Source organism: Nyctibius grandis, chromosome 5 (genome assembly GCF_013368605.1).
Source record: "Nyctibius grandis isolate bNycGra1 chromosome 5, bNycGra1.pri, whole genome shotgun sequence".
In the NCBI taxonomy this organism is placed as follows: Eukaryota; Metazoa; Chordata; class Aves; order Nyctibiiformes; family Nyctibiidae; genus Nyctibius; species Nyctibius grandis.
In genome coordinates, this window is record NC_090662.1 from 34879095 (window position 1) to 34894357 (window position 15263).

At 39.1% G+C, this 15263-nt stretch overlaps 1 protein-coding gene across 3 annotated transcripts in view; it reads left to right on the forward strand.

Moving 5' to 3' along the window:
• The window catches only part of PDZRN4 (PDZ domain containing ring finger 4), a 277467-nt gene that overhangs the window by 192460 nt on the left and 69744 nt on the right, over positions 1–15263 (forward strand). The window lies entirely within an intron of this gene.

Here is a 15263-nt window from a genome sequence, read left to right on the forward strand (position 1 = left end):
CCTTGGTGTGGTCTTTTCTTGGCACTGGCAGTCACAGTATTGACAGCTCCAGTTCTGACACCAGTGAGTCTGGCTCTTGCGTGTGCACTAGCAGAACAAGTAGTGAAACAGTCACACTCGCCTAAGTCTTTGCTGGGACTACAGGATACATATTTATTCAGAGTTTAAAAATGCTTTGAAGTCCAGGAGCAATTATGTTACTTCTGTAAGGACAAAGCCCTGAAGCATCTAGGAAGACCGCGAAATTAGAGCAGTTTCTGTGACAGAGGTGTGTAGATACTGCTGTTCTGCTGTAAACTATAGAAGCTTCTGTAAGAATGCATGCAACAATAAGAACTCCATCTCTGTAGTGGGATCCACACTGGCACTTATTTGAAGACTCAGAGGTAGTGTAATGAAAAGGGTGTCTTGCATTGAAGAGACTGGTCTGTGAGTTGAAAGAATGTGAAGCATGCTGAGCCTGGAGAAAATAAAATAAACAGCAAAATGCAAATGGAAATACTCTGTTGAGTTTCTAAGCAATCAACATTGTGCCCTAGAGAAACAACAGATTTGTGACTTCTGCTAGATCTGGTTAATGCTGGTCTTCACAGAGTGAAACCTGATGTGGTTTGGGATCAAATGACTGGTCCTTGTGAGTTCATGTCAAAGTTTCTATTTTGGATATGCATCAACTTACTCCCAGTCAACCAGGTTAGGGATTTGTCTTTATAATTGGCATTTAGAAAGCCAACTACTTCATCTGGAGTATTAGCCTTTTTCTTTGATGTCCTACACATTCCCTTTTCTATATACAGATGACAGGTCTGGTAAAACTTTAGGGACCATCTAGGTCTACCTTAAATTTGATGGTTTATTCTGTGTTTAAAAGTTAGCTTACTTTTTAGTAGAGCTAAAGCAGCAGGCAAAGAAGACTCTTGTCTAATACATGGAGAAGTAATATCCTATGGTATGAGGAACAGGGCCTAGATCCAGCAAACTGTTTAGGATCTTGAGTGTTTTTTAAACTTTGCATTTTTCATTTCTTTAAGGAATTGGGAGCCTTTGAACCAGAATCCAAGTGTTTTCTTTCTGGGAAAGGAATAAGCAGCCTGTTTGCTAAATAAGCTACAATGAAATGTAGGAAGTCCTTGTGAAATCAGAAGCAGATTAATGTTGAAATATAGCTCAGCAAAGCTACAGTTTCTCAGGTACTGTGTGATCTACCTTTTCTGATCAATACAATTTTTTTCTTTTTATTATTCACCTGTCTTTGCTGAATTAGGGCACTGTGATGTATATTACTAGATAACATCACTGCATTTTTCAAGGATTATTTGTTTATCAAAGTTGCTGGAGTAAAATGCTTTAAAAGGAACAAAAAGACAATCTGTTACCATACTTGCAATTTTTTTTATGAACTTCTTCAGAGATGTAAGTATTTTGTAGGATAAAGTTCTTAGCAGTCTCTATTTTGGCAGCTGAGATAATTATGCATGAGGAGGTGCTCTTTTTACTTAAAAGACCACCAGCTCTTTGAATATATTGCCCTTCTGTTTTTTAGAAGGTAGCCTTACTATAAGTAAGCTAGTGCCACGCTTCTGGTAGTGAATTCAGAAAGAGGAAGAGAGAAAGAGAAGATTATTCACCCTAGGCATGTTTTATTTGGCTATGTGATTTATTATAAGGTTTTAACAATTCATAGTTGTTAGTAATCTGTTTGTAATTGATCAATAATTCAAGTAGCATAGGGCAGAAGCACAGGCTGTTCAAGTAAGAGTCCATGCCTTTACAACAATCACCTTGTACAGATGTGCAAATACAACTCTGATAAGGGCTGTTTGCACGGAAGTGCTAGTACTTCACATATAGTGATGCTGCACTTAGCGATAACTCCGGTGATGCATACACAGGGCAAGCTGTTAGAGCTCTGAGCAGGCAGAGGAAGGCATCTATCTTGTTTCATACACAACACAAGACTTGCTGAACTAGTTTCAGAAATATCAGTACTCTTTTCTGTCGCATTGTTTCTTCAAGAAGCCGGTTTGAATATCCAGGGTGAGCTTTCTATTATTAGTAGGGTGTTTCTTTTGTACTAAGCCAACAGTGAGATTTTATAGAGGGAGCCATCAATCATAGTCCAGCATTGCTTCAAGATAATTTACTTAGGATGGATTATTAAAGAAAGATTAAGGATGTGTTAAAAATAGTTTATTCTATATTAATAGCACACCTGAAAGATGCGTGGTCATTCCGAGGTGCTCCCATAGGCTATTTATATGGAACAAATGAACTCTGCATAGAACATCCATTCCGATCGAACATCTGGAGATGCAGAGGTCATGGAGGGAGTTCCTTGGGCAAGAGACAGCATGTTAGCTGGGGAGAAGGAGACCGAGTCAGGACACAAAGGTGAATAAAAGGAAATACGAAAAAGGCATGAAACTGAAACTGCTGCAGTTATTCTGATTCTTGGAAACAGTGTGTGGTAGGGGAAATGTTCATTAGAAGAACTGAGGAGAGAGATTGTATTTTTGCAGTAGGAGACACAACATTATCAGTCCTGCTCTGGGTGGACTGTGCTGGGTGGGAGAGAGCGAGAACAGAGTAACCCAACAACATGCTTGCTTTGGCTGTTGATCAAATCTTTCCAAGTGGGCTCTTCCCTCAGCAGCAGCCTTCACAGTCTGCAGGAACCAAAGGAAATACTTGCTTTTTGTTGGTGGCATTAAGAATATATTTATGAGTGAGGCACCATGGAATGGGTAAAAGTAGCTAAAAGATTAGCTGTCTTAGGAGACCCTGCCAGAGTATCAACATGTAAACATTTAAATGGGATGGTTTTCACTATCTCAAAAGTGCTTTAGCAGTGGTTTTCTCCAAGTAAAGTAATGTCTCCCTTACTGCTCTAAATCAATTCCTCAAGACACAGGAAGCAGGACATGACTCCAGTCTGGAATCGGTGCTGCTCAGGGGCTTCTGAGAGCAAAATTCTTCTTCACACACAAGCGTCCTGTGTCTTCTTGGTCCAGTAAATTCCCCTTGTGGTACATGCTATCTCAGAGAGAGACTGGGCAAGCGGGTTACCCGCACTAGGAATGCCTTTGTGAGACTTCTGGCAGTTTTTACTTCATCATGTGCTGCGTGTAATCAAAACAGAAATTCCTCAGATGCTGAAAGATCGGTACCTGATGAAATTGTGACAGGAAATACTTCTAGCTCTAATCTGGTGTTTGCAGTGTGTGAGGGAGAGAAATTTGTTCTTGTGGGGTCTTTTATTCATTCTGCTTTCAAGAGCTGGAACAATCTGTCTCTCTGCTTATTTAATTAATGTGATGCAACAGCGATAATGTGTTAAATAATATAGAATGAGTTGTAAACAAAGCAGGATTTGAATCTTCCAAATATACCACAACCAAAATTAATTGGCCAGCCTCAGGGGAAATTGTAGTGCTGAGCCTTCTTCTTGAGCTTTGTTTCCTTTTTTATGAACAGTGAATTAGTTTCAGTTTTGAAGCTTCCTGAAATATTACCAGTTTTACTGTCTCACTTTGAGAAATAGCTCACACTCTCTCCCAAAAAACAAAAGGGGAAAAAAAAGAAAATAAAAAAGAAAAAAACAAAAACCCTGTGGCTGTTAGAGGCATAAGCCAGATCCTGAGCTCAGTATCAGTCTGAAGCGAGACTGGAAGCGGTCCTGTGTGAACAATGACAGTACTCAAATTAAGCTATTAAAACACTGGAAGGTGATCTTAATTAGCAAATGTCTGCATCTAGTTAGCAAAATGTAAGTGAAAGTAACACTGCCTGAATGGAAACTTCTGATGGCTTGTTAGTGAAGCTATTTTTATTTTATTATACTCTTGCTGGATATTTTTATTGTGTATTTTCCTCTCCACGGGTGCTGATGCCCAGTTACCCACTAGATGAAACACTAGCTCATTGCGGTCAGCAGCCAAGCTGTCAAGAAATGAATGAAGCTTGAATGGGAATCGTCTGCCCTATTTCAGCCATGTGCCTGGACTTGGGGAAAAAAGAGGGTAAGAAACAGGCACCATCAGAGAGCAGCTGACCTCTTCCTTAACAGAGATAAAATGGATCAGATGCATTGGCTTGAAGCAGCCCTCTTCCCTACTTTGACTTCAAAGGAAGCCTGCAGCCACTAGACATATATCTTCAGATATCTAAAAGGCAGGTGAGGTGGATGCTATCTTGGGTTTGTATGCTAGTATAAGCCTGCAGTAGAATAAACCTTCCAGTTCCCCCAGGCAGGACAGACACAGTGGCCTGAGGGAACCTCCTTCCCCTCCATGCCTCTCCCATGCTTATTTATTAAACCTGAACCTTGCGACTGCCTTAATTACGAGCACTGAGACCTCACCTCATGTTGAAGTGTTTGTCTGCTTTTCTGCCTGCACAGGCACATTTAGCCTCTGTTTATTCTGCCGTGTTTCTTTTTTTCTGCTCTGAAGCAACTGCAGAGAAGAAAGGAGAATGGGAAAGTTTCTGTTGTATTTTACATTAATCTGGGGGTTTATCCATCCTGACTGTCATTGGAGTGAAAAAAAAGATCTTACCTCTTAGAACTCCTGAAGTCTTCAGAGGAAGAAAGAAGACAGCTTTTGCTTTTAATTGTTTTCCTTTTATTTTAAATGAACGGTGACTTGTACCGTGGAACAGCGGGCAATCTGTAGAGTCCAAAAGGTGAGCCAGACCTCAAACAAAGGAAATATGAAAGCCTACTGTGGGTTGGTTTTTTTGTGTGTTTTTTTCAGATTCCTGCTGTGCTTCAGGCTTCCAAAAGAGTGCGGCAACCCTAACACCTCACTTTCTTAGATAACGGTGGAGAAAACAAAAAGCCATATTTTTTCTTTTGAGAGTTCAGGTGCAATACATAGAACTGATGTATGACATGCTGTTCCTTTGTAAAAGTACCAAGAATATTAAAACACTCCCATTATCAGTGCTTAGCCTCAAGCTTCCTTTAATGATCCTACCACATCTTGTAAGAAATAGAACTAAATTGAGTATGTGACTTTAGAAGGTAGCTGCACAGTGACAATTAATGATTCTTGTCAAAGTCCTGAACAATCAGTATCCATGAATTATGACTTCTAACCACTAGCCCTTTTAATCTCCACTAAAGGTTTTCGGGTTCCTTATTAAAGCATCAATCTGTGGCTCTGATGTGTCCCCTCAAAAGAAAAAATAAACAACTAATCAAGTAGACAGTGTTCTTTGTGCTTTAATTCAAAGGCTGCTGTTGTACATATATTGCATTTATATGCTAATATCAGTTCATCAGACATTTAGACGTGTATTCTTTTCATCTATATTTTGTGTCCTCATTATTATGTCAGTCTGCTGTTGAACTTTCCCCCATTCTTCATTCAGAGAAAGTGCCTAATACAGTCAGCAAAGCAGATGAAACAGTTATGGAGATAGGAGTTGGATCCTGCTGTTCTTGTTTTACTCGCCAATAAAAGTAGTTCAACTTTAAAAAAAGTATTAAAATAACTCTTAACAATGATGTGAGCAGCAAAAAGAGCTTATAAGTGGTCCGTAACAAGAATGAACAAGCTTTGCCTTTCTCTACAGGGTTTCTTTTTTAATGTACTGTATATGATCCTGGTGCCTTATCTAATTTAGAGAATAGCTACAGATGTGCTTGAAACTTGTAGAGTTAAGAGCTGAAAAACGTTTATACATGCATATGGTTTGAAGAAGCAAGGCTAGCAGTTCATTTCCCCTTGCTCTCCATCACTCTGCCTCATTAGTAGCTTGTCATTTTTCTGTGATGTATACTTTTCCTCCATTTTAGCTTTTGCTCCTGCCATTCTCCATCTAAATGTTATCATCTAGACCAGTTCATACCAGCCACCCTTCTGGATGACAACACTAAGCCAAGGGATACTATGTGGTTCAATACAATATACCAGCCAGGTCATTGCCACCAGGATGGACCGTGGAATGGGCTGGAGGTAGATCTTCCTCTAACATGTGGTGTGCCTTGCATTTTGAGTATTACTTTGTCTTGATCAAAGCCCCATCGTGGCAGCTTTGAAGTTTGGGATATTTAGCGTTGTTTTCCCAAGTGTGACTCATTCTAAAAAAAAGATGCAGCAAATCCCTTGTCTGTTCTCCTTGACTGAAAAATGGGCTCACTGTGGCCCTGAGAGGGAGCAGGTAAAATCAAGTTGAAACCTCTTTCCTTGATGCACAACTGTCATGAAGTCACAGCAGATACTCTGGTTGTTTCAATCTCTTTCCTTTCTGTTTTCTCCTCACCCTCATCCTTCTCCAGCAGCATGATGGTACTTCTAGCCTTGACTCACTCACATTACTGGATCTACTGGTGATTAATTATGGAGGCTTTCAAGGCCTGGGTTCATATTTCATTATTTTTTCTTTTTTTTTTTTTTAAGAGCAGCAAAAGTTTAATTATGCCCAGTAGTCTCAGTAGTGAGCTTCTGTCTTTGGCAGAGGACATTTGGGTGTGGGACACAAGCTTCCACGTGCAAGACTTCTGCATAATAGCTGGTGCTAAAAAGCTAACACTTCCTGAGTAGAAAATGTGTTAAGGGTTTGACCTTCAAACATATCCTAAAAAGCTTTAAATTCCTCATGAGTTCAGGAAGCTCAGTTCAGCGCTAAATCCAGAATATCCAAAGCACCTTTGTGATGTGTCTGCTTGTCCAATTTATCTGAGTGGGTACATTCCTAAACTAAGACAGGAAATTTCTCAGAATCAGGCTTTCACATGTGATTTACAGTCCTAGTCATACACCAATGGAAAAAAATGCATTGATACACCAGAATGGAAAAGATGAATCATTTCTTAAAAAGTGAAAGATGGAAGCTCTTTTGCATAGATAAGTGCAGATGAAAGCATTTCACCCTTCAATTCCTAAACTAATTTTAGCATCCTAATTAGAAGATTAATTATCTCTATATACTTCATTCAAATCTTGCAGTTATTTTCCCTGTTCTTAATTGGTGATGTAGTTTGACATTACCTTGTGCCAGTCAATATTTTCGAATTAGTGAAATCCAGATTTAATTGGTATTGTTCTGTAATGGCAACAGATTGATTTTGATTTCTCCCCGCCCCTGCCCTCCCGCCCCTTCTTTTTCATGGAAACTCCACTTTTGAGTCTTAGAGAAACAATATCTAATTTTTGATCCATTTTAATGATGGATCCTATGTCCATCAATCAATAAGAAACATTTACTGTGATAACTTCTTCTGCAAATGAAATAAAATCCATTCTATAACTGGACCTGCAAAACAGGAAGTTCTGCCTCGGAGACAGACAAATGTCAACTCATACCCAAAATCATGAACTACATAGAGATGTTTTGTCATATTATATTATTTTCTCATAATATAAGCCTAACTAAGGTAACCCTTCACAGTTCCAACCTTCTGATTCCTTGTTCTTGTCTCTTTATGGGTCCTTACTCCTTGCTTACACCACCTCTTGCTTTACATGTGCTAACTACCCTTTTGCTAGCCTATGTATAATTAATACAGCTCGGTTTAATTCAGAGCAACTGCTGCAGTCCTCATTTCATTTGAAGTTGCTGTGTCTGTTTTGGATGAGAAGAAAGGCTGGCCTGGCTAAATTCCATGTATATTCCCCAGCTCTCTTGGACTGTCATTCAGTGATGCAGTAAATGCAGCTCTATTGTTCATAAATACAAGAGAGCAAGTTCTGTGACTGCATTGCACATATCATTGATAGGGTTAAAATTCATCTTCCAGTTTTGTTGAAAAAATGTTGATTGGCTGATTGGCTAATTTCCTACCAGCAGGCTTATGCTTAATACCAAATCAGATATCATCTGTCTGCACCATTCTAACTTTATGCTGGTTCAACAGTTGTCTCTTCTCCCACAGTGTCATGTAATTGGCATTGTACAGTAAACTTGCTATCATGCGCTCTGGCAATACATCAGAAATGTGATTATAATGCAGGGTGATAACAACTGTACATATATTTAGGATCAGCAAATTGTGGAACCACTGCATGACCTTTTCTTGTACGAGATATATTATCATGCTCTATGACTTTACTCTGATGTGTTTAGATAATAGTAGTAATAACACCATTACTAACTCTGTGTTGTGTGTCATTGAAACAGAGAAATGCTCTATTATTAGATCATTTACTGAAAACAATGGAGATGAGATCAAGTCCAACTCTATCTCTTACAGTAGAAATGAGAAATACTGCATATTTTGATGTTTTCAAAGCCACCTGTTTTGTTTTGGTTTGGTTTTTTGATGTTTAGTTGCTCTGGTACCTCCTTAAAGCAGATCCTGAAGGTATGCATCAGCACTAGGACATATGAAGCAGCATTTTGATCATTTTTGGCCATCAATCAGATTGCCGTTGTTACAGTTTTGATGCACTCTTATGTTCACTAAGTTTGAGGCAGAGAATCTACTCAGAGCAAAACAGATTAATTATTTCTGCTGTGATAATGCCTGTGAAAGAAAGAGCAATCACCTCTTTCCAGTCTCCTTCCCCATGAAATATGCAGTGGGAAACAATTGTGTAAAAGAATAGAAGGCAAAGCTCGAGGACATACACAGTAAGTGTTACAGATATGAAGATTTCTACCATTTCAGGATGTGGAATATGAAATGTTATTGATACCATGTGTAGGTGAACATACTGCCTCATCTATCTTTATTGCTCTTAGGTGCACAGTTGTTGATCAATACAGGTAGTTTTGACTACTTTAAAATATCATATTTATCTTCTGATCAGTGCTGCTTAAGGTATTACACCTTGGCAGCAAGTGGCTTGCTCTGGAAGATTCACAGGTGGAAATGAGTTTTATACCTCAGATTCCATGGTTACGGTTTGATTGATTCTCCTCCAACATCTGTCTTTACTACAACAAAGTTTCTTGTCTTTAATGTTTATAGAACAAACTGCCTGAGTAAGGCTAACACATACACAGGCTGACATCTTCTAAAAAGAGGGCTGGGTGGAAAATACTAGGCAAGTCTGTCGTCAAGATGGAGCCCAAATACAAACTGTTGTGCTTTTTTCTGCATATTATTGGTGCACATAATGGATATATGTATTTATGTCTTTATTCCAAAGGTATCCACTGTCATCTAATTTGAGAATCTTGAAAAATAGTGATGATACATTGGGCAATAGAAGGTGTGCCAAATGAAGTACAGCTAGCCACAGCGAGGTCCAACAGAATGAAGGAGCATGTGGCTGAGTACTGAGAATGGTTTGCTGTTTGGGAACGTTAGTTACAAAATAAATATGCAGAGTAAGCCACTTTGCTGTTTCACTTGTAATTAGAATAGTTTGCAGAATTCTTTTTGAGAGACGTGGTTTCATGGGTAAGAACACGGCTGATGAACTCGCCGATTATGGTTAGGACGTGTTTGCTATGGAGAAAGGCCTAACTGTAACTCTTCGAAGGCAATGAGAGAGTTTTATAGTTAAATGCAATCCTCACTTTTTCCAAAAAGAGAAAATCATTTAAATGCTACACCTTTGTCAGACAAGGTACAGCTGAGACACAAAGATGACCTCAGAGCCATGTTTCAGCTCTTTGACTAGAGTGCTTATGTTTTTTGGTGCCCTGCTGAAACAGCAGGCTGTGAAAATGAGGTCCTTGGGAGAGACTTCCAGAAATCTGTCCACTGACAGCTTGCACCTTTAAATTTGTGCAACATGCTGAAGAAGATAGTATTTGCACGAGTAGGAAGAGCAGGTTTTGATTCCTAGATATGAAAAGGAGAGAATATACCTGTAAAATGCACAGAAAGTAGAAGAGAAGACAGAGAAAGAGAACTGCAGTGTTAGGTTTTCCTTCAGGAAAAGTGCTTACAGACAGTCTTCCCTGTAATGCTATGAAATCTATGCAGATGAGCTGTACTTGCGTGTGTTTGAGGAAAAGCAAAGATCTATAAATTTACTGTATTCCAATCATAATAACCAGAGGTTGCAGTGTGTGTTTATATGTATAATGGATATTATAAATGAAGCATCCATTTCCATTTCAGCACGAATTCCCAATAAGCTGGTATTCATCAATATATGTTTGCTAGCAGATCAATATCTAATCTGTTTGCCAATTTAATTGTATCAAGAGGGTGCGTCAGACTGGTAATTTTCTAGTCAGTCTCTTGTGTTAACTGAACAAAAAGGTAAGAAAGTATTTTTACTATTACAAATGAATGAAATATTTCAATGCAGATAAAATGCTTTGCATTCAGATCTAACTAAGCAAGCAGAGAGTCAAAGCTGTTATTTGTATTAGAACATTAGATATTTTAGGAGCAAAAGATGCATCGTGTTAGATTAATGTAGCTGTTTTATTTAAATTTGCATCTACCTGGTAAAGGAGTGGAGATAATTCAGTGCAGGACCACATAAAAAACATGTTAACAGCAGCACAAGTGGGAATTTATGTCATATAAATGAAAGGAAGTCTCTAGTAGAAAAGATGCTGTAGCAGCTCTTGGCTTTCACCGTGTGAGTAGATGGATGAGTGTTTTTGTGACTCCCGAAGCTGGAAGGTTTATGCTGCATTAATGGGAGTGTTTTAATCTGGTTGCATGGATCAAATCCAGCATTTGGCCAGGATGGCTAGAGCTGGAAATCTGCTAGCTATTATACTCTACTATTTAGAAACAAAGTGAAAAAGGCTTTTTTTCAGGTTCTCTGTGCAACTGACATTTTAAAAAGATAATCTGTAAAATTCTCTGAGCTCCTGGGAGAGTACATGGGAATGGATCGCCAAAAGTACCCGGTCTTACTTGCTCGCTCTTCATAGCATTTCCCATTACCATTACTGTAAGCAGGCTTCCTAGATGGAGGTGGCTGGTCTGAGCTGGTGGGACATTTCTTGCGTTCTTGCTATGGTTCACTGGAAGAGTCAGGCTCATTCAAACCTACTGTCACTTTAGATTATTTTCCTCTTTTGGAGGAATCCAAGGCACTTTGGGGAGTCTTTTTCAGAAATTGTTGTTATGACATGACACTTAACGCTGATTTCAAAAGTGTCTTACATATTTAAAAGGAAAACAACCTGGTTTCTGTGAAGGTTGGGATTGCAATGGTCTCTTTTCAGCATGGATCTTCTGTACATATAATTATGCAAATTATATATTCTGTTTCACAGAATTACTATATTTATTACCAGAGGAAAATAGATTATTAATTACAGCCAAAGGCTGCTTTGATTAAATATACAATTAATTAACATGCTAAGTCCGTCCCAAAGCTCCCAATATTTTCAGCTGGATGGTTTTTCTAGTACTTTTAATTAAAATTGTTCTAAAAAGCTACAAGTTAGTTGCATGTGCACTTAAACTGAAGTTAGCGCTTCAGTGTTTTGCTGGTTTCTGTATGCCATCTAATTAATCTGTAGTGATTAAATGTACATAAAATAATCTGAAATGCAAGATAATTTGTGCAGATATGGAACAGTGGAGAGCTTTTACTAGTCCTTGGCATAATTGTTTTATCTTTGGAAAATAATTTTGAAAGGCTGCGGATGATAATTGTTTTGATGAAGCAAATGTGGAAAACAGCATACCAACCAGACACAGCAGAAAAAGCAGCAGCAGAGACTTACTTACAGGGATGGAGGTGTTTGCTTTTCAGTGTAAAGCTTGTCTTTGTTTCTGGAGGTGCAGGCTCCTTGTTGGCTGTCCTCAAAGTTTGGGAATCTCAGCTAAATTCCTCTGTGCTGTCTGGTGGTTTGCATCCTACTCCTGTTTTGATGCACTGACTGTTGTGTGGCTAGGAGGTGGCTTAGAACTATGTTTTCCTTCATAATTTATGAATAAAGTTAGGGTTGAGTTTGCCAATGGGACCAAGAAAGCAAAGAGCTCCTGCAAAAATCCACAGGTTTTGTTTTTCTGCATGCCACCAATACTCTTGAAATCTCTCTTTCTCATTACTGCTGAACTATTTGCAGCGGAGATCTCTGAGAAAATAGTTTGTAGATAGTGAAACTTTCCTTGAATAGGACAGGCCGTTTGTTTTTTGGAGCCCAAATGCCTGGGATTTTTGGCAGCTCCATGCGTGTGTGTGGGCGTCCATGGGGGTAGCAGACGCTTTTGTGTCATGCTAGTGAAAAATTAAAGAAATAAAGACTGGGGTTGGGTCAGGGATGTGTTGTCACTGGCTGGAGCACATGTCACTCCAGAGACTGGAAAGGCAGCCCTACAGGTCACAGCAATATACAAGGAGGGGATTAGAGCACACTTGCCCAAGCGCACTTTGCTCAGGGAGGTGCCTCATCTTGTGTCCCTCACCAGCCACTTCTGCATTTGTCCTTTTTCTCTAGAGCTACCCAGAGCACACTAGCTTATGGCCCTGTTGTTAGAGCAAAGTCCCATAAAGGTTTGAGCCCTCCAGACTGTGGAGGACCTTGGATTCAGATCATTTGTTTCCTGATGGACACTCCAGCTGTGAGGCTGTCATTTTTATCAGATCCATGAGCCTCAAGTGGTGTGGTCACTTGCCACAAGGTGTGTGATCACTCGGTGATGTTCTGTTGCTTTGTTGTTTGGTTTTTTTTAAATTGTTCTTTGTTGTCTTTTGTCTTTGTTTTCTGTGTGGTTCCCTGTGAACAAGAGGGGGCAAAATTGCAAGTGATTTTTTAATGGTAGAAATATTTATTAACAAAAAGGTCAGATAGAGACTACAGGGGAGGGAGGTAGAGGCAGCATGGAAGGAAATTTTATTTTGTAGCTGAAGGTGGAGACAAGCAGTGTTAAGATAATCTTCAGTGTCCTCTGATGGAACTTTAGTTTACAATTACACCATTCTGGAATATAAGCTGCTCTTCTGCCTTATTCCCTGTTTTTCCTTCTCCGCCTGAAGGCAGCAAAATTCCTCTGGACAGCTTCGATGAAGTTGCTGCAGGGAGAGGAATATCAGATCCAACATAAGGAAGAGCTATGCATCATAACAAAATGATATACTGTCTCCAGAAGTACTGCCTTACCTCTCATTAGGCTTCATACCTTTTTGCTCGTTTTTACCTATTGTTAATTCCTTTCACCAAAAAGAAAGCACACCTTTGTTTGGAGTAATATTAGTGTTCAGAAAGCTCATCTGAAATATGCCACAGGAGAAGCAGCAAGTTGATGTTCAAATTCCTAGCTGGATGCTGGATCATCCCTATCATGTCTCTGCACAGATAGTTTGTCATAGCACGGTCTGTGCCCTAATCTCATCTTTTTAATGTATATGAGCCACCAGCTTTTAATGGTACATTAGCTTAATTTCTGCTTGGCAAAAACAATGTTCCGGTTTTGCACATCTTGATCTATAAATATCTTTCTACTTCGGGCAACAATATTCTTGCCTCACATCAAATATGCATCTAACTTTTTTCACAAAACTTTTTTTTTTTTTAATTAAGATTAATTTTACATGTCACAAGCCTTGTTTTACTTGTGTGTTCCAGAGGATAATTTGTGTATGCAACATATATTCTAGCTTTTTCTGTTTATCCTGAGGACTTCTCCGGTTCATTCTTTTGACACAGAAAGGATTTTCTGAATGCGTCAAATGTCAAAAAGGTTTAAAAGCCTTTCTCATGCCGCGTGACAAAGAACAGACACCAAGCACAAACAGGCATATGCTACATGTCACAAGTTAAAAGCGAACCAACACGGTAGAGTCCTGACCCAGCTGTATCCATGTGCTACAGCATGCAGGTTACGTATGCAGAGACCCTAGCTTTGTGGTTAACTCTGCCTGAATCCACTGTGTTACTGAAGATGAGAGTCAGAAACTGGAGGTCAGAGCTGTTCCTGGTGCCAGGAGCGTGCCAGCCACACAGCGTTTCTGAGGTGTAGTGCAGCAAGCATGCATCACGCTTGGAGATGGTGCTCTGTGTATATGGCAAAAAAAAATCTTATGTTCAACATAAAAAAAAATCAGTAGTTTATTATTTCAGTCAGAGTAGAACTCTATTGTTTTACCTTCAGCATAACAACAGGCAGGGAAAAAGTCAAAATATAGTCAAGTGAGTGTGCAAAGATGACAGGGCCAAGCCAGTGATAAAGGCAGACCGTAGGCATTCTCAGTCCTGCACTGTCCAATTCATAGCTCTACTTCCATTTTTTGTAACGTAACTTTAAATGAAAAAACACTTATTGTCTGAGTCCAAGAGCTGGCACAATACATATCTCCACCATAGCCGTTTCGGGCTTCAAGATAAATATCTCACACCTTTACAGCCTCTTTCAAACCCAGCTCATTATGATCTTTTGTGTAAATCCATCTAAATTCACAGATCATTGACAAGACGGGCTCTGAGGGGCTTACAGTCAGCTATGTTAGTGGAGCTGCTTTAGGAAGTCTGAGCGCTGAGAAGCCTAATATATTACAGGAGAAAAAGAAATGAGTGCCCATGCACAGCAACAGCTATACTAAATGAAATACCTCAGTTGTTTTCTATTTTATTTTTTTTTCACAAAATACCCAAAGGCAATAAGCCACTTTCTGGATTAACAGCCTGTAAAATATTACTCTAAAAAAATAAAACCATCTTTGAGTAAACTTATGGCAATGCAGAAGGCATCAAGAAGGGGTGGAGTCTCCGCTGTGTTGTGCCTGTGTGACTTGAAACCATGCTGAGTGAACGCTTTTTTCTGCTTTTATAAGACATGGGAAGAATAATTTCTGTCCAAGACTATAAATCAGACCTCAACCTGGGAAATATGTTTACAATACCCTTGAATACTGCTATCTATTAATAGAGATGTTCTCCCTGGATTACCAAAAGCCATAATAAAATATATTTACAATTTTTCAGCATTTAAAAAATCTTCTCTTCCTGTCTTCACCCATTTTATTTTAATGCCTGATTTTTTGTCTCTAAATTCTCCAAAACTGAGGCCATGCCATTTGGTAAATTAAAAGGATATTCACACATCATCCAAAGTGCTGAAATTTATAACCATCTCATTTCTCTGGACTCCCTGTTGTCATTGGAGAGAGGTGGCCATTTCCAGGAGGTGATTCAGCTTACTCACAGCTAGTTTATATCTCTGACTCTCCCTCTCCTTCCATCTCTTGTCTTTGACTATAGGAGAATAGTCGGTTAAATTAGGTGTCTACATTTGATGGTCTGAGTATCTTCTCCCCTGCTGTATATTTCAAATTAAAACTAACTAAACCAGATCTTTTTTCCTGCGTAATTATGTGAGTAATTGTACTCGTGCAGTAGCTCAAGACCTGTATATTTTGGCTTGGATAAGTATTGGCAGCTATGCACCT